Source organism: Quercus robur, chromosome 10, assembly GCF_932294415.1.
Source record: "Quercus robur chromosome 10, dhQueRobu3.1, whole genome shotgun sequence".
Taxonomy (NCBI): Eukaryota; Viridiplantae; Streptophyta; class Magnoliopsida; order Fagales; family Fagaceae; genus Quercus; species Quercus robur.
Window position 1 is genome coordinate 48,113,121 of NC_065543.1, and position 21,944 is coordinate 48,135,064.

Sequence of the window (21,944 nt, forward strand, 5' to 3'; positions counted from 1 at the left end):
CCGTAATCGCTTTGAAAATGTGTTGAAAAGTGTCCCTCGGTCACCGTTTTGACAATAACTTTTGAATGGTAAGGAATTTTAGGATGTCGCCTGAATATGCTAGAAAGTACACATTCGGAACTTGAATTTGAACACAAATTTTGTATTTTGTTGTTGGAAATCAAGACAGTTATTGTCCTTTGAATATGTACCACCGAGTTACCCGAAATATGGATTCCAATTATGTGCCAATGGAGGGGCGTAAAAATGGATGTCTAATGTTTTTCTCACGAATTTCGCATGGAAATATTTTTCCAATATTGCAAGATCAATCATCTTGAATTCAAATTTTGGGAAAAAAAGACGATGGAGGCTAGTTATTCGTGAGCTATAATTGCCTAGAAAATGTGTTGAAAAGTGACCTATGGTCACCGTTTCGACAATAACTTTTGAACGGTATTGAACTTTTAGACGCCACCTGAATATTTTAGAAAGTACACATTCGTAGCACTAATTTGAATAAAAATTTTGTATTTTTTCGTAGGAAATCAAAAGAGTTATTGCCGTTTGAATATGTCCCACCGAGTTACCCAAAATACAGATTCCAATTATGTGCCGATAGAGGGGCGTTGAAATGGTAGTTTAACGATTCTCACACGAATTAGGTTTGGAAATATTTTTCCTATATCGCGAGATTAATAATCTTGAAATCAAATTTTTGGTAAAAAATACATTAGTAGCTAGTTATTCACGAGCCGTTATCGCTTAGAAAATCTGTTCAAAAGTGACCTTCGGACACCATTTTTATAATAACTTTTGAACGGTAAGGACTTTTTTGGCGCAGCCTGAATGTTTTAGAAAGTACATATTCGGAGCTTCAATTTGAACACAAATTTTGAATTTTTTTTTTATAGAAATCAAGAGAGTTATTGTCCTTTGAATATGTCCAACCGAGTTACCCAAAATTCGGATTCCAATTATGCGCCGATGGAGTAGAAATGGATGTCTAATGTTTTTCTCACGAATTTGGCATGGAAAACTTTTACCAATATTGTGAGATCATTCATCTCGAAATCAAATTTGGGGTAAAAAAGACGTTGGTGGCCAGTTATTCATGAGCCATAATCGCTTAGAAAATGTGTTGAAAAATGACCTTTAGTCACCGTTTCGACAACAACTTTTCAACGGTATGGAATTTTTAGATGAGGCCTGAACGTTGTAGAAAGAGCACATTCAGAGCTTGAACTTGAAAATAAATTTGGTATTTTTTCGATGGAAATCAAGAGATTTATTTTCGTTTGAATATGTCCCACCGAGTTTCCCGAAATACGGATTCCAATTATGTGCCAATGGTGGGGCATAAAAATGGAAGTGTAATGATTCGCACACCAATTTAGTTAGGAAATATTTTTCCTATATCCCAAGATCAATAATCTCATAATCAAATTTTGCGTAGCAAAAAACGATAGAGGCTAGTTATTCAAGAGCCGTAATCGCTTTGAAAATGTGTTGAAAAGTGTCCCTCGGTCACCGTTTTTACAATAACTTTTGAATGGTAAGGAATTTTAGGATGTCGCCTGAATATTCTAGAAAGTACACATTCGGAACTTGAATTTGAACACAAATTTTGTATTTTGTTGTTGGGAATCAAGACAGTTATTGTCCTTTGAATATGTACCACCGAGTTACCCGAAATATGGATTCTAATTATGTGCCAATGGAGGGGCGTAAAAATGGATGTCTAATGTTTTTCTCACGAATTTCGCATGGAAATATTTTTCCAATATTGCAAGATCAATCATCTTGAATTCAAATTTTGGGAAAAAAAGACGATGGGGGCTAGTTATTCGTGAGCTATAATTGCCTAGAAAATGTGTTGAAAAGTGACCTATGGTCACCGTTTCGACAATAACTTTTGAACGGTATTGAACTTTTAGACGCCACCTGAATATTTTAGAAAGTACACATTCGGAGCACTAATTTGAACAAAAATTTTGTATTTTTCCGTATGAAATCAAAAGAGTTATTGCCGTTTGAATATGTCCCACCGAGTTACCCAAAATGCAGATTCCAATTATGTGCCGATAGAGGGGCGTTGAAATGGTAGTTTAACGATTCTCACACGAATTAGGTTTGGAAATATTTTTCCTATATCGCGAGATTAATAATCTTGAAATCAAATTTTTGGTAAAAAATACATTAGTAGCTAGTAATTCACGAGCCGTTATCGCTTAGAAAATCTGTTCAAAAGTGACCTTCGGACACCATTTTTATAATAACTTTTGAACGGTAAGGAATTTTTGGGCGCAGCCTGAATGTTTTAGAAAGTACATATTCGGAGCTTCAATTTGAACACAAATTTTGAATTTTTTTTTTATAGAAATCAAGAGAGTTATTGTCCTTTGAATATGACCAACCGAGTTACCCAAAATTCGGATTCCAATTATGCGCCGATGGAGGGGTGTAGAAATGGATGTCTAATGTTTTTCTCACGAATTTGGCATGGAAAACTTTTACCAATATTGTGAGATCATTCATCTCGAAATCAAATTTTGGGTAAAAAAGACGTTGGTGGCCAGTTATTCACGAGCCATAATCGCTTAGAAAATGTGTTGAAAAGTGACCTTTAGTCACCGTTTCGACAACAACTTTTCAACGGTATGGAATTTTTAGATGCGGCCTGAACGTTTTAGAAAGTGCACATTCAGAGCTTGAACTTGAAAATAAATTTGGTATTTTTTCGATGGAAATCAAGAGATTTATTTTCGTTTGAATATGTCACACCGAGTTTCCCGAAATACGAATTCCAATTATGTGCCAATGGAGGGGCATAAAAATGGAAGTGAAATGATTCGCACACCAATTTAGCTAGGAAATATTTTTCCTATATCCCAAGATCAATAATCTCATAATCAAATTTTGCGTGCAAAAAACGTTAGAGGCTAGTTATTCACGAGCCGTAATCGCTTTGAAAATGTGTTGAAAAGTGACCCTCGGTCACCGTTTTGACAATAACTTTTGAATGGTAAGGAATTTTAGGATGTCGCCTGAATATTTTAGAAAGTACACATTCGGAACTTGAATTTGAACGCAAATTTTGTATTTTGTTGTTGGAAATCAAGACAGTTATTGTCCTTTGAATATGTCCCACCGAGTTACCCGAAATATGGATTCCAATTATGTGCCAATGGAGGGGCGTAAAAATGGATGTCTAATGTTTTTCTCACGAATTTCACATGGAAATATTTTTCCAATATTGCAAGATCAATCATCTTGAATTCAAATTTTGGGAAAAAAAGACGATGGGGGCTAGTTATTCGTGAGCTATAATTGCCTAGAAAATGTGTTGAAAAGTGACCTATGGTCACCGTTTCGACAATAACTTTTGAACGGTATTGAACTTTTAGACGCCACCTGAATATTTTAGAAAGTACACATTCGGAGCACTAATTTGAACAAAAATTTTGTATTTTTTCTTAGGAAATCAAGAGAGTTATTGTCGTTTGAATATGTCCCACCGAGTTACCCAAAATGCAGATTCCAATTATGTGCCGATAGAGGGGCGTTGAAATGGTGGTTTAACGATTCGCACACGAATTAGGTTTGAAAATATTTTTCCTATATAGAGAGATTAATAATCTTGATATCAAATTTTTGGTAAAAAATACATTAGTCGCTAGTTATTCACGAGCCGTTATCGCTTAGAAAATCTGTTCAAAAGTGACCTTCGGTCACCATTTTTATAATAACTTTTGAACGGTAAGGAATTTTTGGACGCGGCCTGAATGTTTTAGAAAGTACATATTCGGAGCTTCAATTTGAACACAAATTTTGTATTTTTTTGATAGAAATCAAGAGAGTTATTGTCCTTTGAATATGTCCAACCGAGTTACCCAAAATTCGGATTCCAATTATGCGCCGATGGAGGGGTGTAAAAATGGATGTCTAATGATTTTCTCATGAATTTGGCATGGAAAAATTTTACTAATATTGTGAGATCATTCATCTCGAAATCAAATTTTGGGTAAAAAGGACGTTGGTGGCCAGTTATTCATGAGCCATAATCGCTTAGAAAATGTGTTGAAAAGTGACCTTTAGTCACCGTTTCGACAACAACTTTTCAACGGTATGGAATTTTTAGATGAGGCCTGAACGTTTTAGAAAGTGCACATTCAGAGCATGAATTTCAAAATAAATTTGGTATTTTTTCGATGGAAATCAAGAGATTTATTTTCGTTTGAATATGTCCCACCGAGTTTCCCGAAATACGGATTCCAATTATGTGCCAATGGAGGGGCATAAAAATGGAAGTGTAATGATTCGCACACCAATTTAGCTAGGAAATATTTTTCCTATATCCCAAGATCAATAATCTCATAATCAAATTTTGCGTAGAAAAAACGTTAGAGACTAGTTATTCACGAGCCGTAATCGCTTTGAAAATGTGTTGAAAAGTGACCCTCGGTCACCGTTTTGACAATAACTTTTGAATGGTAAGGAATTTTAGGATGTCGCCTGAATATTTTAGAAAGTACACATTCGGAACTTGAATTTGAACACAAATTTTGTATTTTGTTGTTGGAAATCAAGACAGTTATTGTCCTTTGAATATGTCCCACCGAGTTACCCGAAATATGGATTCCAATTATGTGCCAATGGAGGGGCGTAAAAATGGATGTCTAATGTTTTTCTCACGAATTTCGCATGGAAATATTTTTCCAATATTGCAAGATCAATCATCTTGAATTCAAATTTTGGGAAAAAAAGACGATGGAGGCTAGTTATTCGTGAGCCATAATTGCTTAGAAAATGTGTTGAAAAGTGACCTATGGTCACCGTTTCGACAATAACTATTGAACGGTATTGAACTTTTAGACGCCACCTGAATATTTTAGAAAGTACACATTCGGAGCACTAATTTGAACAAAAATTTTGTATTTTTTCTTAGGAAATCAAGAGAGTTATTGTCGTTTGAATATGTCCCACCGAGTTACCCAAAATGCAGATTCCAATTATGTGCCGATAGAGGGGCGTTGAAATGGTGGTTTAACGATTCGCACACGAATTAGGTTTGGAAATATTTTTCCTATATCGAGAGATTAATAATCTTGAAATCAAATTTTTGGTAAAAAATACATGAGTGGCTAGTTATTCGCGAGCCGTTATCGCTTAGAAAATCTGTTCAAAAGTGACCTTCGGTCACGATTTTTATAATAACTTTTGAACGGTAAGGAATTTTTGGACGCGGCCTGAATGTTTTAGAAAGTACATATTCGGAGCTTCAATTTGAACACAAATTTTGTATTTTTTTGATAGAAATCAAGAGAGTTATTGTCCTTTGAATATGTCCAACCGAGTTACCCAAAATTCGGATTCCAATTATGCGCCGATGGAGGGGTGTAAAAATGGATGTCTAATGATTTTCTCAGGAATTTGGCATGGAAAAATTTTACCAATATTGTGAGATCATTCATCTCGAAATCAAATTTTGGTTAAAAAAGACGTTGGTGGCCAGTTATTCATGAGCCATAATCGCTTAGAAAATGTGTTGAAAAGTGACCTTTAGTCACCGTTTCGACAACAACTTTTCAACGGTATGGAATTTTTAGATGAGGCCTGAACGTTTTAGAAAGTGCACATTGAGAGCATGAATTTCAAAATAAATTTGGTATTTTTTCAATGGAAATCAAGAGATTTATTTTCGTTTGAATATGTCCCACCGAGTTTCCCGAAATACGGATTCCAATTATGTGCCAATGGAGGGGCATAAAAATGGAAGTGTAATGATTCGCACACCAATTTAGCTAGGAAATATTTTTCCTATATCCCAAGATCAATAATCTCATAATCAAATTTTGCGTAGAAAAAACGATAGAGGCTAGTTATTCACGAGCCGTAATCGCTTTGAAAATGTGTTGAAAAGTGACCCTCGGTCACCGTTTTGACAATAACTTTTGAATGGTAAGGAATTTTAGGATGTCGCCTGAATATTTTAGAAAGTACACATTCGGAACTTGAATTTGAACGCAAATTTTGTATTTTGTTGTTGGAAATCAAGACAGTTATTGTCCTTTGAATATGTCCCACCGAGTTACCCGAAATATGGATTCCAATTATGTGCCAATGGAGGGGCGTAAAAATGGATGTCTAATGTTTTTCTCACGAATTTCGCATGGAAATATTTTTCCAATATTGCAGGATCAATCATCTTGAATTCAAATTTTGGGAAAAAAAGACGATGGAGGCTAGTTATTCGTGAGCCATAATTGCTTAGAAAATGTGTTGAAAAGTGACCTATGGTCACCGTTTCGACAATAACTTTTGAACGGTATTGAACTTTTAGACGCCACTTGAATATTTTAGAAAGTACACATTCGGAGCACTAATTTGAACAAAAATTTTGTATTTTTTCTTAGGAAATCAAGAGAGTTATTGTCGTTTGAATATGTCCCACCGAGTTACCCAAAATGCAGATTCCAATTATGTGCCGATAGAGGGGCGTTGAAATGGTGGTTTAACGATTCGCACACGAATTAGGTTTGGAAATATTTTTCCTATATCGAGAGATTAATAATCTTGAAATCAAATTTTTGGTAAAAAATACATTAGTCGCTAGTTATTCACGAGCCGTTATCGCTTAGAAAATCTGTTCAAAAGTGACCTTCGGTCACCATTTTTATAATAACTTTTGAACGGTAAGGAATTTTTGGACGCGGCCTCAATGTTTTAGAAAGTACATATTCGGAGCTTCAATTTGAACACAAATTTTTTATTTTTTTGATAGAAATCAAGAGAGTTATTGTCCTTTGAATATGTCCAACCGAGTTACCCAAAATTCGGATTCCAATTATGCGCCGATGGAGGGGTGTAAAAATGGATGTCTAATGTTTTTCTCACGAATTTGGCACGGAAAACTTTTACCGATATTGTGAGATCATTCATCTCGAAATCAAATTTTGGGTAAAAAATACGTTGGTGGCCAGTTATTCATGAGCCATAATCGCTTAGAAAATGTGTTGAAAAGTGACCTTTAGTCACCGTTTCGACAACAACTTTTCAACGGTATGGAATTTTTAGATGCGGCCTGAACGTTTTAGACTGTGCACATTCAGAGCTTGAACTTGAAAATAAATTTGGTATTTTTTCGATGGAAATCAAGAGATTTATTTTCGTTTGAATATGTCCCACCGAGTTTCCCGAAATACGGATTCCAATTATGTGCCAATGGAGGGGCATAAAAATGGAAGTGAAATGATTCGTACACCAATTTAGCTAGGAAATATTTTTCCTATATCCCAAGATCAATAATCTCATAATCAAATTTTGCGTAGAAAAAACGTTAGAGGCTAGTTATTCACGAGCCGTAATCGCTTTGAAAATGTGTTGAAAAGTGACCCTCGGTCACCGTTTTGACAATAACTTTTGAATGGTAAGGAATTTTAGGATGTCGCCTGAATATTCTAGAAAGTACACATTCGGAACTTGAATTTGAACACAAATTTTGTATTTTGTTGTTGGAAATCAAGACAGTTATTGTCCTTTGAATATGTACCACCGAGTTACCCGAAATATGAATTCCAATTATGTGCCAATGGAGGGGCGTAAAAATGGATGTCTAATGTTTTTCTCACGAATTTCGCATGGAAATATTTTTCCAATATTGCAAGATCAATCATCTTGAATTCAAAATTTGGGAAAAAAAGACGATGGAGGCTAGTTATTCGTGAGCTATAATTGCCTAGAAAATGTGTTGAAAAGTGACCTATGGTCACCGTTTCGACAATAACTTTTGAACGGTATTGAACTTTTAGACGCCACCTGAATATTTTAGAAAGTACACATTCGGAGCACTAATTTGAATAAAAATTTTGTATTTTTTCGTAGAAAATCAAAAGAGTTATTGCCGTTTGAATATGTCCCACCGAGTTACCCAAAATACAGATTCCAATTATGTGCCGATAGAGGGGCGTTGAAATGGTAGTTTAACGATTCTCACACGAATTAGGTTTGGAAATATTTTTCCTATATCGCGAGATTAATAATCTTGAAATCAAATTTTTGGTAAAAAATACATTAGTAGCTAGTTATTCACGAGCCGTTATCGCTTAGAAAATCTGTTCAAAAGTGACCTTCGGACACCATTTTTATAATAACTTTTGAACGGTAAGGACTTTTTTGGCGCAGCCTGAATGTTTTAGAAAGTATATATTCGGAGCTTCAATTTGAACACAAATTTTGAATTTTTTTTTTATAGAAATCAAGAGAGTTATTGTCCTTTGAATATGTCCAACCGAGTTACCCAAAATTCGGATTCCAATTATGCGCCGATGGAGGGGTGTAGAAATGGATGTCTAATGTTTTTCTCACGAATTTGGCATGGAAAACTTTTACCAATATTGTGAGATCATTCATCTCGAAATCAAATTTTGGGTAAAAAAGACGTTGGTGGCCAGTTATTCATGAGCCATAATCGCTTAGAAAATGTGTTGAAAAATGACCTTTAGTCACCGTTTCGACAACAACTTTTCAACGGTATGGAATTTTTACATGCGGCCTGAACATTTTAGAAAGTGCACATTCGGTGCTTGAACTTGAAAATAAATTTGGTATTTTTTCGATGGAAATCAAGAGATTTATTTTCGTTTGAATATGTCCCACCGAGTTTCCCGAAATACGGATTCCAATTATGTGCCAATGGAGGGGCATAAAATTGGAAGTGTAATGATTCGCACACCAATTTAGCTAGGAAATATTTTTCCTATATCCCAAGATCAATAAACTCATAATCAAATTTTGCGTAGCAAAAAACGTTAGAGGCTAGTTATTCAAGAGCCGTAATCGCTTTGAAAATGTGTTGAAGAGTGACCCTCGGTCACCGTTTTGACAATAACTTTTGAATGGTAAGGAATTTTATGATGTCGCCTGAATATTTTAGAAAGTACACATTCGGAACTTGAATTTGAACACAAATTTTGTATTTTGTTGTTGGAAATCAAGACAGTTATTGTCCTTTGAATATGTCCCACCGAGTTACCCGAAATATGGATTCCAATTATGTGCCAATGGAGGGGCGTAAAAATGGATGTCTAATGTTTTTCTCACGAATTTCGCATGGAAATATTTTTCCAATATTGCAAGATCAATCATCTTGAATTCAAATTTTGGGAAAAAAAGACGATGGAGGCTAGTTATTCGTGAGCCATAATTGCTTAGAAAATGTGTTGAAAAGTGACCTATGGTCACCGTTTCGACAATAACTATTGAACGGTATTGAACTTTTAGACGCCACCTGAATATTTTAGAAAGTACACATTCGGAGCACTAATTTGAACAAAAATTTTGTATTTTTTCGAAGGAAATCAAGAGAGTTATTGTCGTTTGAATATGTCCCACCAAGTTACCCAAAATGCAGATTCCAATTATGTGCCGATATAGGGGCGTTGAAATGGTAGTTTAACGATTCGCACACGAATTAGGTTTGGAAATATTTTTCCTATATCGCAAGATTAATAATCTTGAAATCAAATTTTTGGTCAAAAATACATTATTGGCTAGTTACTCGCGAGCCGTTATCGCTTAGAAAATCTGTTCAAAAGTGACCTTCGGTCACCATTTTTATAATAACTTTTGAACGGTAAGGAATTTTTGGACGCAACCTGAATGTTTTAGAAAGTACATATTCGGAGCTTCAATTTGAACACAAATTTTGTATTTTTTTTTATAGAAATCAAGAGAGTTATTGTCCTTTGAATATGTCCAACCGAGTTACCCAAAATTCGGATTCCAATTATGCGCCGATGGAGGGGTGTAAAAATGGATGTCTAATGTTTTTCTCAGGAATTTGGCATGGAAAACTCTTACCAATATTGTGAGATCATTCATCTCGAAATCAAATTTTGGGTAAAAAGGACGTTGGTGGCCAGTTATTCATGAGCCATAATCGCTTAGAAAATGTGTTGAAAAGTGACCTTTAGTCACCGTTTCGACAACAACTTTTCAACGGTATGGAATTTTTAGATGAGGCCTGAACGTTTTAGAATGTGCACATTCAGAGCATGAATTTCAAAATAAATTTGGTATTTTTTCGATGGAAATCAAGAGATTTATTTTCGTTTGAATATGTCCCACCGAGTTTCCCGAAATACGGATTCCAATTATGTGCCAATGGAGGGGCATAAAAATGGAAGTGTAATGATTCGCACACCAATTTAGCTAGGAAATATTTTTCCTATATCCCAAGATCAATAATCTCATAATCAAATTTTGCGTAGAAAAAACGTTAGAGACTAGTTATTCACGAGCCGTAATCGCTTTGAAAATGTGTTGAAAAGTGACCCTCGGTCACCGTTTTGACAATAACTTTTGAATGGTAAGGAATTTTAGGATGTCGCCTGAATATTTTAGAAAGTACACATTCGGAACTTGAATTTGAACACAAATTTTGTATTTTGTTGTTGGAAATCAAGACAGTTATTGTCCTTTGAATATGTCCCACCGAGTTACCCGAAATATGGATTCCAATTATGTGCCAATGGAGGGGCGTAAAAATGGATGTCTAATGTTTTTCTCACGAATTTCGCATGGAAATATTTTTCCAATATTGCAAGATCAATCATCTTGAATTCAAATTTTGGGAAAAAAAGACGATGGAGGCTAGTTATTCGTGAGCCATAATTGCTTAGAAAATGTGTTGAAAAGTGACCTATGGTCACCGTTTCGACAATAACTATTGAACGGTATTGAACTTTTAGACGCCACCTGAATATTTTAGAAAGTACACATTCGGAGCACTAATTTGAACAAAAATTTTGTATTTTTTCTTAGGAAATCAAGAGAGTTATTGTCGTTTGAATATGTCCCACCGAGTTACCCAAAATGCAGATTCCAATTATGTGCCGATAGAGGGGCGTTGAAATGGTGGTTTAACGATTCGCACACGAATTAGGTTTGGAAATATTTTTCCTATATCGAGAGATTAATAATCTTGAAATCAAATTTTTGGTAAAAAATACATGAGTGGCTAGTTATTCGCGAGCCGTTATCGCTTAGAAAATCTGTTCAAAAGTGACCTTCGGTCACGATTTTTATAATAACTTTTGAACGGTAAGGAATTTTTGGACGCGGCCTGAATGTTTTAGAAAGTACATATTCGGAGCTTCAATTTGAACACAAATTTTGTATTTTTTTGATAGAAATCAAGAGAGTTATTGTCCTTTGAATATGTCCAACCGAGTTACCCAAAATTCGGATTCCAATTATGCGCCGATGGAGGGGTGTAAAAATGGATGTCTAATGATTTTCTCAGGAATTTGGCATGGAAAAATTTTACCAATATTGTGAGATCATTCATCTCGAAATCAAATTTTGGTTAAAAAAGACGTTGGTGGCCAGTTATTCATGAGCCATAATCGCTTAGAAAATGTGTTGAAAAGTGACCTTTAGTCACCGTTTCGACAACAACTTTTCAACGGTATGGAATTTTTAGATGAGGCCTGAACGTTTTAGAAAGTGCACATTCAGAGCTTGAATTTCAAAATAAATTTGGTATTTTTTCGATGGAAATCAAGAGATTTATTTTCGTTTGAATATGTCCCACCGAGTTTCCCGAAATACGGATTCCAATTATGTGCCAATGGAGGGGCATAAAAATGGAAGTGTAATGATTCGCACACCAATTTAGCTAGGAAATATTTTTCCTATATCCCAAGATCAATAATCTCATAATCAAATTTTGCGTAGAAAAAACGTTAGAGGCTAGTTATTCACGAGCCGTAATCGCTTTGAAAATGTGTTGAAAAGTGACCCTCGGTCACCGTTTTGACAATAACTTTTGAATGGTAAGGAATTTTAGGATGTCGCCTGAATATTTTAGAAAGTACACATTCGGAACTTGAATTTGAACGCAAATTTTGTATTTTGTTGTTGGAAATCAAGACAGTTATTGTCCTTTGAATATGTCCCACCGAGTTACCCGAAATATGGATTCCAATTATGTGCCAATGGAGGGGCGTAAAAATGGATGTCTAATGTTTTTCTCACGAATTTCGCATGGAAATATTTTTCCAATATTGCAGGATCAATCATCTTGAATTCAAATTTTGGGAAAAAAAGACGATGGAGGCTAGTTATTCGTGAGCCATAATTGCTTAGAAAATGTGTTGAAAAGTGACCTATGGTCACCGTTTCGACAATAACTTTTGAACGGTATTGAACTTTTAGACGCCACTTGAATATTTTAGAAAGTACACATTCGGAGCACTAATTTGAACAAAAATTTTGTATTTTTTCTTAGGAAATCAAGAGAGTTATTGTCGTTTGAATATGTCCCACCGAGTTACCCAAAATGCAGATTCCAATTATGTGCCGATAGAGGGGCGTTGAAATGGTGGTTTAACGATTCGCACACGAATTAGGTTTGGAAATATTTTTCCTATATCGAGAGATTAATAATCTTGAAATCAAATTTTTGGTAAAAAATACATTAGTCGCTAGTTATTCACGAGCCGTTATCGCTTAGAAAATCTGTTCAAAAGTGACCTTCGGTCACCATTTTTATAATAACTTTTGAACGGTAAGGAATTTTTGGACGCGGCCTGAATGTTTTAGAAAGTACATATTCGGAGCTTCAATTTGAACACAAATTTTTTATTTTTTTGATAGAAATCAAGAGAGTTATTGTCCTTTGAATATGTCCAACCGAGTTACCAAAAATTCGGATTCCAATTATGCGCCGATGGAGGGGTGTAAAAATGGATGTCTAATGTTTTTCTCACGAATTTGGCACGGAAAACTTTTACCGATATTGTGAGATCATTCATCTCGAAATCAAATTTTGGGTAAAAAATACGTTGGTGGCCAGTTATTCATGAGCCATAATCGCTTAGAAAATGTGTTGAAAAGTGACCTTTAGTCACCGTTTCGACAACAACTTTTCAACGGTATGGAATTTTTAGATGCGGCCTGAACGTTTTAGACTGTGCACATTCAGAGCTTGAACTTGAAAATAAATTTGGTATTTTTTCGATGGAAATCAAGAGATTTATTTTCGTTTGAATATGTCCCACCGAGTTTCCCGAAATACGGATTCCAATTATGTGCCAATGGAGGGGCATAAAAATGGAAGTGAAATGATTCGTACACCAATTTAGCTAGGAAATATTTTTCCTATATCCCAAGATCAATAATCTCATAATCAAATTTTGCGTAGAAAAAACGTTAGAGGCTAGTTATTCACGAGCCGTAATCGCTTTGAAAATGTGTTGAAAAGTGACCCTCGGTCACCGTTTTGACAATAACTTTTGAATGGTAAGGAATTTTAGGATGTCGCCTGAATATTCTAGAAAGTACACATTCGGAACTTGAATTTGAACACAAATTTTGTATTTTGTTGTTGGAAATCAAGACAGTTATTGTCCTTTGAATATGTACCACCGAGTTACCCGAAATATGAATTCCAATTATGTGCCAATGGAGGGGCGTAAAAATGGATGTCTAATGTTTTTCTCACGAATTTCGCATGGAAATATTTTTCCAATATTGCAAGATCAATCATCTTGAATTCAAATTTTGGGAAAAAAAGACGATGGAGGCTAGTTATTCGTGAGCTATAATTGCCTAGAAAATGTGTTGAAAAGTGACCTATGGTCACCGTTTCGACAATAACTTTTGAACGGTATTGAACTTTTAGACGCCACCTGAATATTTTAGAAAGTACACATTCGGAGCACTAATTTGAATAAAAATTTTGTATTTTTTCGTAGAAAATCAAAAGAGTTATTGCCGTTTGAATATGTCCCACCGAGTTACCCAAAATACAGATTCCAATTATGTGCCGATAGAGGGGCGTTGAAATGGTAGTTTAACGATTCTCACACGAATTAGGTTTGGAAATATTTTTCCTATATCGCGAGATTAATAATCTTGAAATCAAATTTTTGGTAAAAAATACATTAGTAGCTAGTTATTCACGAGCCGTTATCGCTTAGAAAATCTGTTCAAAAGTGACCTTCGGACACCATTTTTATAATAACTTTTGAACGGTAAGGACTTTTTTGGCGCAGCCTGAATGTTTTAGAAAGTATATATTCGGAGCTTCAATTTGAACACAAATTCTGAATTTTTTTTTTATAGAAATCAAGAGAGTTATTGTCCTTTGAATATGTCCAACCGAGTTACCCAAAATTCGGATTCCAATTATGCGCCGATGGAGGGGTGTAGAAATGGATGTCTAATGTTTTTCTCACGAATTTGGCATGGAAAACTTTTACCAATATTGTGAGATCATTCATCTCGAAATCAAATTTTGGGTAAAAAAGACGTTGGTGGCCAGTTATTCATGAGCCATAATCGCTTAGAAAATGTGTTGAAAAATGACCTTTAGTCACCGTTTCGACAACAACTTTTCAACGGTATGGAATTTTTACATGCGGCCTGAACGTTTTAGAAAGTGCACATTCGGTGCTTGAACTTGAAAATAAATTTGGTATTTTTTCGATGGAAATCAAGAGATTTATTTTCGTTTGAATATGTCCCACCGAGTTTCCCGAAATACGGATTCCAATTATGTGCCAATGGAGGGGCATAAAATTGGAAGTGTAATGATTCGCACACCAATTTAGCTAGGAAATATTTTTCCTATATCCCAAGATCAATAAACTCATAATCAAATTTTGCGTAGCAAAAAACGTTAGAGGCTAGTTATTCAAGAGCCGTAATCGCTTTGAAAATGTGTTGAAGAGTGACCCTCGGTCACCGTTTTGACAATAACTTTTGAATGGTAAGGAATTTTAGGATGTCGCCTGAATATTTTAGAAAGTACACATTCGGAACTTGAATTTGAACACAAATTTTGTATTTTGTTGTTGGAAATCAAGACAGTTATTGTCCTTTGAATATGTCCCACCGAGTTACCCGAAATATGGATTCCAATTATGTGCCAATGGAGGGGCGTAAAAATGGATGTCTAATGTTTTTCTCACGAATTTCGCATGGAAATATTTTTCCAATATTGCAAGATCAATCATCTTGAATCCAAATTTTGGGAAAAAAAGACGATGGAGGCTAGTTATTCGTGAGCCATAATTGCTTAGAAAATGTGTTGAAAAGTGACCTATGGTCACCGTTTCAACAATAACTTTTGAACGGTATTGAACTTTTAGACGCCACCTGAATATTTTAGAAAGTACACATTCGGAGCACTAATTTGAATAAAAATTTTGTATTTTTTCGTAGGAAATCAAAAGAGTTATTGCCGTTTGAATATGTCCCACCGAGTTACCCAAAATACAGATTCCAATTATGTGCCGATAGAGGGGCGTTGAAATGGTAGTTTAACGATTCTCACACGAATTAGGTTTGGAAATATTTTTCCTATATCGCGAGATTAATAATCTTGAAATCAAATTTTTGGTAAAAAATACATTAGTAGCTAGTTATTCACGAGCCGTTATCGCTTAGAAAATCTGTTCAAAAGTGACCTTCGGACACCATTTTTATAATAACTTTTGAACGGTAAGGACTTTTTTGGCGCAGCCTGAATGTTTTAGAAAGTACATATTCGGAGCTTCAATTTGAACACAAATTTTGAATTTTTTTTTTATAGAAATCAAGAGAGTTATTGTCCTTTGAATATGTCCAACCGAGTTACCCAAAATTCGGATTCCAATTATGCGCCGACGGAGGGGTGTAGAAATGGATGTCTAATGTTTTTCTCACGAATTTGGCATGGAAAACTTTTACCAATATTGTGAGATCATTCATCTCGAAATCAAATTTTGGGTAAAAAAGACGTTGGTGGCCAGTTATTCATGAGCCATAATCGCTTAGAAAATGTGTTGAAAAATGACCTTTAGTCACCGTTTCGACAACAACTTTTCAACGGTATGGAATTTTTACATGCGGCCTGAACGTTTTAGAAAGTGCACATTCAGAGCTTGAACTTGAAAATAAATTTGGTATTTTTTCGATGGAAATAAAGAGATTTATTTTCGTTTGAATATGTCCCACCGAGTTTCCCGAAATACGGATTCCAATTATGTGCCAATGGAGGGGCATAAAATTGGAAGTGTAATGATTCGCACACCAATTTAGCTAGGAAATATTTTTCCTATATCCCAAGATCAATAAACTCATAATCAAATTTTGCGTAGCAAAAAACGTTAGAGGCTAGTTATTCAAGAGCCGTAATTGCTTTGAAAATGTGTTGAAGTGTGACCCTCGGTCACCGTTTTGACAATAACTTTTGAATGGTAAGGAATTTTAGGATGTCGCCTGAATATTTTAGAAAGTACACATTCGGAACTTGAATTTGAACACAAATTTTGTATTTTGTTGTTGGAAATCAAGACAGTTATTGTCCTTTGAATATGTCCCACCGAGTTACCCGAAATATGGATTCCAATTATGTGCCAATGGAGGGGCGTAAAAATGGATGTCTAATGTTTTTCTCACGAATTTCGCATGGAAATATTTTTCCAATATTGCAAGATCAATCATCTTGAATTCAAATTTTGGGAAAAAAAGACGATGGAGGCTAGTTATTCGTGAGCCATAATTGCTTAGAAAATGTGTTGAAAAGTGACCTATGGTCACCGTTTCGACAATAACTATTGAACGGTATTGAACTTTTAGACGCCACCTGAATATTTTAGAAAGTACACATTCGGAGCACTAATTTGAACAAAAATTTTGTATTTTTTCGAAGGAAATCAAGAGAGTTATTGTCGTTTGAATATGTCCCACCAAGTTACCCAAAATGCAGATTCCAATTATGTGCCGATATAGGGGCGTTGAAATGGTAGTTTAACGATTCGCACACGAATTAGGTTTGGAAATATTTTTCCTATATCGCAAGATTAATAATCTTGAAATCAAATATTTGGTAAAAAATACATTATTGGCTAGTTATTCGCGAGCCGTTATCGCTTAGAAAATCTGTTCAAAAGTGACCTTCGGTCACCATTTTTATAATAACTTTTGAACGGTAAGGAATTTTTGGACGCAGCCTGAATGTTTTATAAAGTACATATTCGGAGCTTCAATTTGAACACAAATTTTGTATTTTTTTTTATAGAAATCAAGAGAGTTATTGTCCTTTGAATATGTCCAACCGAGTTACCCAAAATTCGGATTCCAATTATGCGCCGATGGAGGGGTGTAAAAATGGATGTCTAATGTTTTTCTCAGGAATTTGGCATGGAAAACTCTTACCAATATTGTGAGATCATTCATCTCGAAATCAAATTTTGGGTAAAAAGGACGTTGGTGGCCAGTTATTCATGAGCCATAATCGCTTAGAAAATGTGTTGAAAAGTGACCTTTAGTCACCGTTTCGACAACAACTTTTCAACGGTATGGAATTTTTAGATGAGGCCTGAACGTTTTAGAATGTGCACATTCAGAGCATGAATTTCAAAATAAATTTGGTATTTTTTCGATGGAAATCAAGAGATTTATTTTCGTTTGAATATGTCCCACCGAGTTTCCCGAAATACGGATTCCAATTATGTGCCAATAGAGGGGCATAAAAATGGAAGTGTAATGATTCGCACACCAATTTAGCTAGGAAATATTTTTCCTATATCCCAAGATCAATAATCTCATAATCAAATTTTGCGTAGAAAAAACGTTAGAGGCTAGTTATTCACGAGCCGTAATCGCTTTGAAAATGTGTTGAAAAGTGACCCTCGGTCACCGTTTTGACAATAACTTTTGAATGGTAAGGAATTTTAGGATGTCGCCTGAATATTTTAGAAAGTACACATTCGGAACTTGAATTTGAACTCAAATTTTGTATTTTGTTGTTGGAAATCAAGACAGTTATTGTCCTTTGAATATGTCCCACCGAGTTACCCGAAATATGGATTCCAATTATGTGCCAATGGAGGGGCGTAAAAATGGATGTCTAATGTTTTTCTCACGAATTTCGCATGGAAATATTTTTCCAATATTGCAAGATCAATCATCTTGAATTCAAATTTTGGGAAAAAAAGATGATGGAGGCTAGTTATTCGTGAGCCATAATTGCTTAGAAAATGTGTTGAAAAGTGACCTATGGTCACCGTTTCGACAATAACTTTTGAACGGTATTGAACTTTTAGACGCCACCTGAATATTTTAGAAAGTACACATTCGGAGCACTAATTTGAACAAAAATTTTGTATTTTTTCTTAGGAAATCAAGAGACTTATTGTCGTTTGAATATGTCCCACCGAGTTACCCAAAATGCAGATTCCAATTATGTGCCGATAGAGGGGCGTTGAAATGGTGGTTTAACGATTCGCACACGAATTAGGTTTGGAAATATTTTTCCTATATCGCGAGATTAATAATCTTGAAATCAAATTTTTGGTAAAAAATACATTAGTAGCTAGTTATTCACGAGCCGTTATCGCTTAGAAAATCTGTTCAAAAGTGACCTTCGGACACCATTTTTATAATAACTTTTGAACGGTAAGGAATTTTTGGGCGCAGCCTGAATGTTTTAGAAAGTACATATTCGGAGCTTCAATTTGAACACAAATTTTGAATTTTTTTTTTTATAGAAATCAAGAGAGTTATTGTCCTTTGAATATGTCCAACCGAGTTACCCAAAATTCGGATTCCAATTATGCGCCGATGGAGGGGTGTAGAAATGGATGTCTAATGTTTTTCTCACGAATTTGGCATGGAAAACTTTTACCAATATTGTGAGATCATTCATCTCGAAATCAAATTTTGGGTAAAAAAGACGTTGGTGGCCAGTTATTCATGAGCCATAATCGCTTAGAAAATGTGTTGAAAAATGACCTTTAGTCACCGTTTCGACAACAACTTTTCAACGGTATGGAATTTTTAGATGCGGCCTGAACGTTTTAGAAAGTGCACATTCAGAGCTTGAACTTGAAAATAAATTTGGTATTTTTTCGATGGAAATCAAGAGATTTATTTTCGTTTGAATATGTCCCACCGAGTTTCCCGAAATACGGATTCCAATTATGTGCCAATGGAGGGGCATAAAAATGGAAGTGTAATGATTCGCACACCAATTTAGCTTGGAAATATTTTTCCTATATCCCAAGATCAATAATCTCATAATCAAATTTTGCGTAGCAAAAAACGTTAGAGGCTCGTTATTCAAGAGCCGTAATCGCTTTGAAAATGTGTTGAAAAGTGTACCTCGGTCACCGTTTTGAGAATAACTTTTGAATGGTAAGGAATTTTAGGATGTCGCCTGAATATTCTAGAAAGTACACATTCGGAACTTGAATTTGAACACAAATTTTGTATTTTGTTGTTGGAAATCAAGACAGTTATTGTCCTTTGAATATGTCCCACCGAGTTACCCGAAATATGGATTCCAATTATGTGCCAATGGAGGGGCGTAAAAATGGATGTCTAATGTTTTTCTCACGAATTTCGCATGGAAATATTTTTCCAATATTGCAAGATCAATCATCTTGAATTCAAATTTTGGGAAAAAAAGACGATGGAGGCTAGTTATTCGTGAGCCATAATTGCTTAGAAAATGTGTTGAAAAGTGACCTATGGTCACCGTTTCGACAATAACTTTTGAACGGTATTGAACTTTTAGACGCCACCTGAATATTTTAGAAAGTACACATTCGGAGCACTAATTTGAACAAAAATTTTGTATTTTTTCTTAGGAAATCAAGAGAGTTATTGTCGTTTGAATATGTCCCACCGAGTTACCCAAAATGCAGATTCCAATTATGTGCCGATAGAGGGGCGTTGAAATGGTGGTTTAACGATTCGCACACAAATTAGGTTTGGAAATATTTTTCCTATATCGCGAGATTAATAATCTTGAAATCAAATTTTTGGTAAAAAATACATTAGTAGCTAGTTATTCACGAGCCGTTATCGCTTAGAAAATCTGTTCAAAAGTGACCTTCGGACACCATTTTTATAATAACTTTTGAACGGTAAGGAATTTTTGGACGCGGCCTTAATGTTTTAGAAAGTACATATTCGGAGCTTCAATTTGAACACAAATTTTGTATTTTTTTGATAGAAATCAAGAGAGTTATTGTCCTTTGAATATGTCCAACCGAGTTACCCAAAATTCGGATTCCAATTATGCGCCGATGGAGGGGTGTAAAAATGGATGTCTAATGATTTTCTCTTGAATTTGGCATGGAAAAATTTTACCAATATTGTGAGATCATTCATCTCGAAATCAAATTTTGGGTAAAAAAGACGTTGGTGGCCAGTTATTCATGAGCCATAATCGCTTAGAAAATGTGTTGAAAAGTGACCTTTAGTCACCGTTTCGACAACAACTTTTCAACGGTATGGAATTTTTAGATTAGGCCTGAACGTTTTAGAATGTGCACATTCAGAGCATGAATTTCAAAATAAATTTGGTATTTTTTCGATGGAAATCAAGAGATTTATTTTCGTTTGAATATGTCCCACCGAGTTTCCCGAAATACGGATTCCAATTATGTGCCAATGGAGGGGCATAAAAATGGAAGTGTAATGATTCGCACACCAATTTAGCTAGGAAATATTTTTCCTATATCCCAAGATCAATAATCTCATAATCAAATTTTGCGTAGAAAAAACGTTAGAGGCTAGTTATTCAGGAGCCGTAATCGCTTTGAAAATGTGTTGAAGAGTGACCCTCGGTCACCGTTTTGACAATAACTTTTGAATGGTAAGGAATTTTAGGATGTCGCCTGAATATTTTAGAAAGTACACATTCGGAACTTGAATTTGAACACAAATTTTGTATTTTGTTGTTGGAAATCAAGACAGTTATTGTCCTTTGAATATGTCCCACCGAGTTACCCGAAATATGGATTCCAATTATGTGCCAATGGAGGGGCGTAAAAATGGATGTCTAATGTTTTTCTCACGAATTTCGCATGGAAATATTTTTCCAATATTGCAAGATCAATCATCTTGAATTCAAATTTTGGGAAAAGATGATGATGGAGGCTAGTTATTCGCGAGCCATAATTGCTTAGAAAATGTGTTGAAAAGTGACCTATGGTCACCGTTTCGACAATAACTTTTGAACGGTATTGAACTTTTAGACGCCACCTGAATATTTTAGAAAGTACACATTCGGAGCACTAATTTGAACAAAAATTTTGTATTTTTTCTTAGGAAATCAAGAGAGTTATTGTCGTTTGAATATGTCCCACCGAGTTACCCAAAATGCAGATTCCAATTATGTGCCGATAGAGGGGCGTTGAAATGGTGGTTTAACGATTCGCACACGAATTAGGTTTGGAAATATTTTTCCTATATCGCGAGATTAATAATCTTGAAATCAAATTTTTGGTAAAAAATACATTAGTAGCTAGTTATTCACGAGCCGTTATCGCTTAGAAAATCTATTCAAAAGTGACCTTCGGACACCATTTTTATAATAACTTTTGAACGGTAAGGAATTTTTGGACGCGGCCTTAATGTTTTAGAAAGTACATATTCGGAGATTCAATTTGAACACAAATTTTGTATTTTTTTGATAGAAATCAAGAGAGTTATTGTCCTTTGAATATGTCCAACCGAGTTACCCAAAATTCGGATTCCAATTATGCGCCGATGGAGGGGTGTAAAAATGGATGTCTAATGATTTTCTCTTGAATTTGGCATGGAAAAATTTTACCAATATTGTGAGATCATTCATCTCGAAATCAAATTTTGGGTAAAAAAGACGTTGGTGGCCAGTTATTCATGAGCCATAATCACTTAGAAAATGTGTTGAAAAGTGACCTTTAGTCACCGTTTCGACAACAACTTTTCAACGGTATGGAATTTTTAGATTAGGCCTGAACGTTTTAGAATGTGCACATTCAGAGCATGAATTTCAAAATAAATTTGGTATTTTTTCGATAGAAATCAAGAGATTTATTTTCGTTTGAATATGTCCCACCGAGTTTCCCGAAATACGGATTCCAATTATGTGCCAATGGAGGGGCATAAAAATGGAAGTGTAATGATTCGCACACCAATTT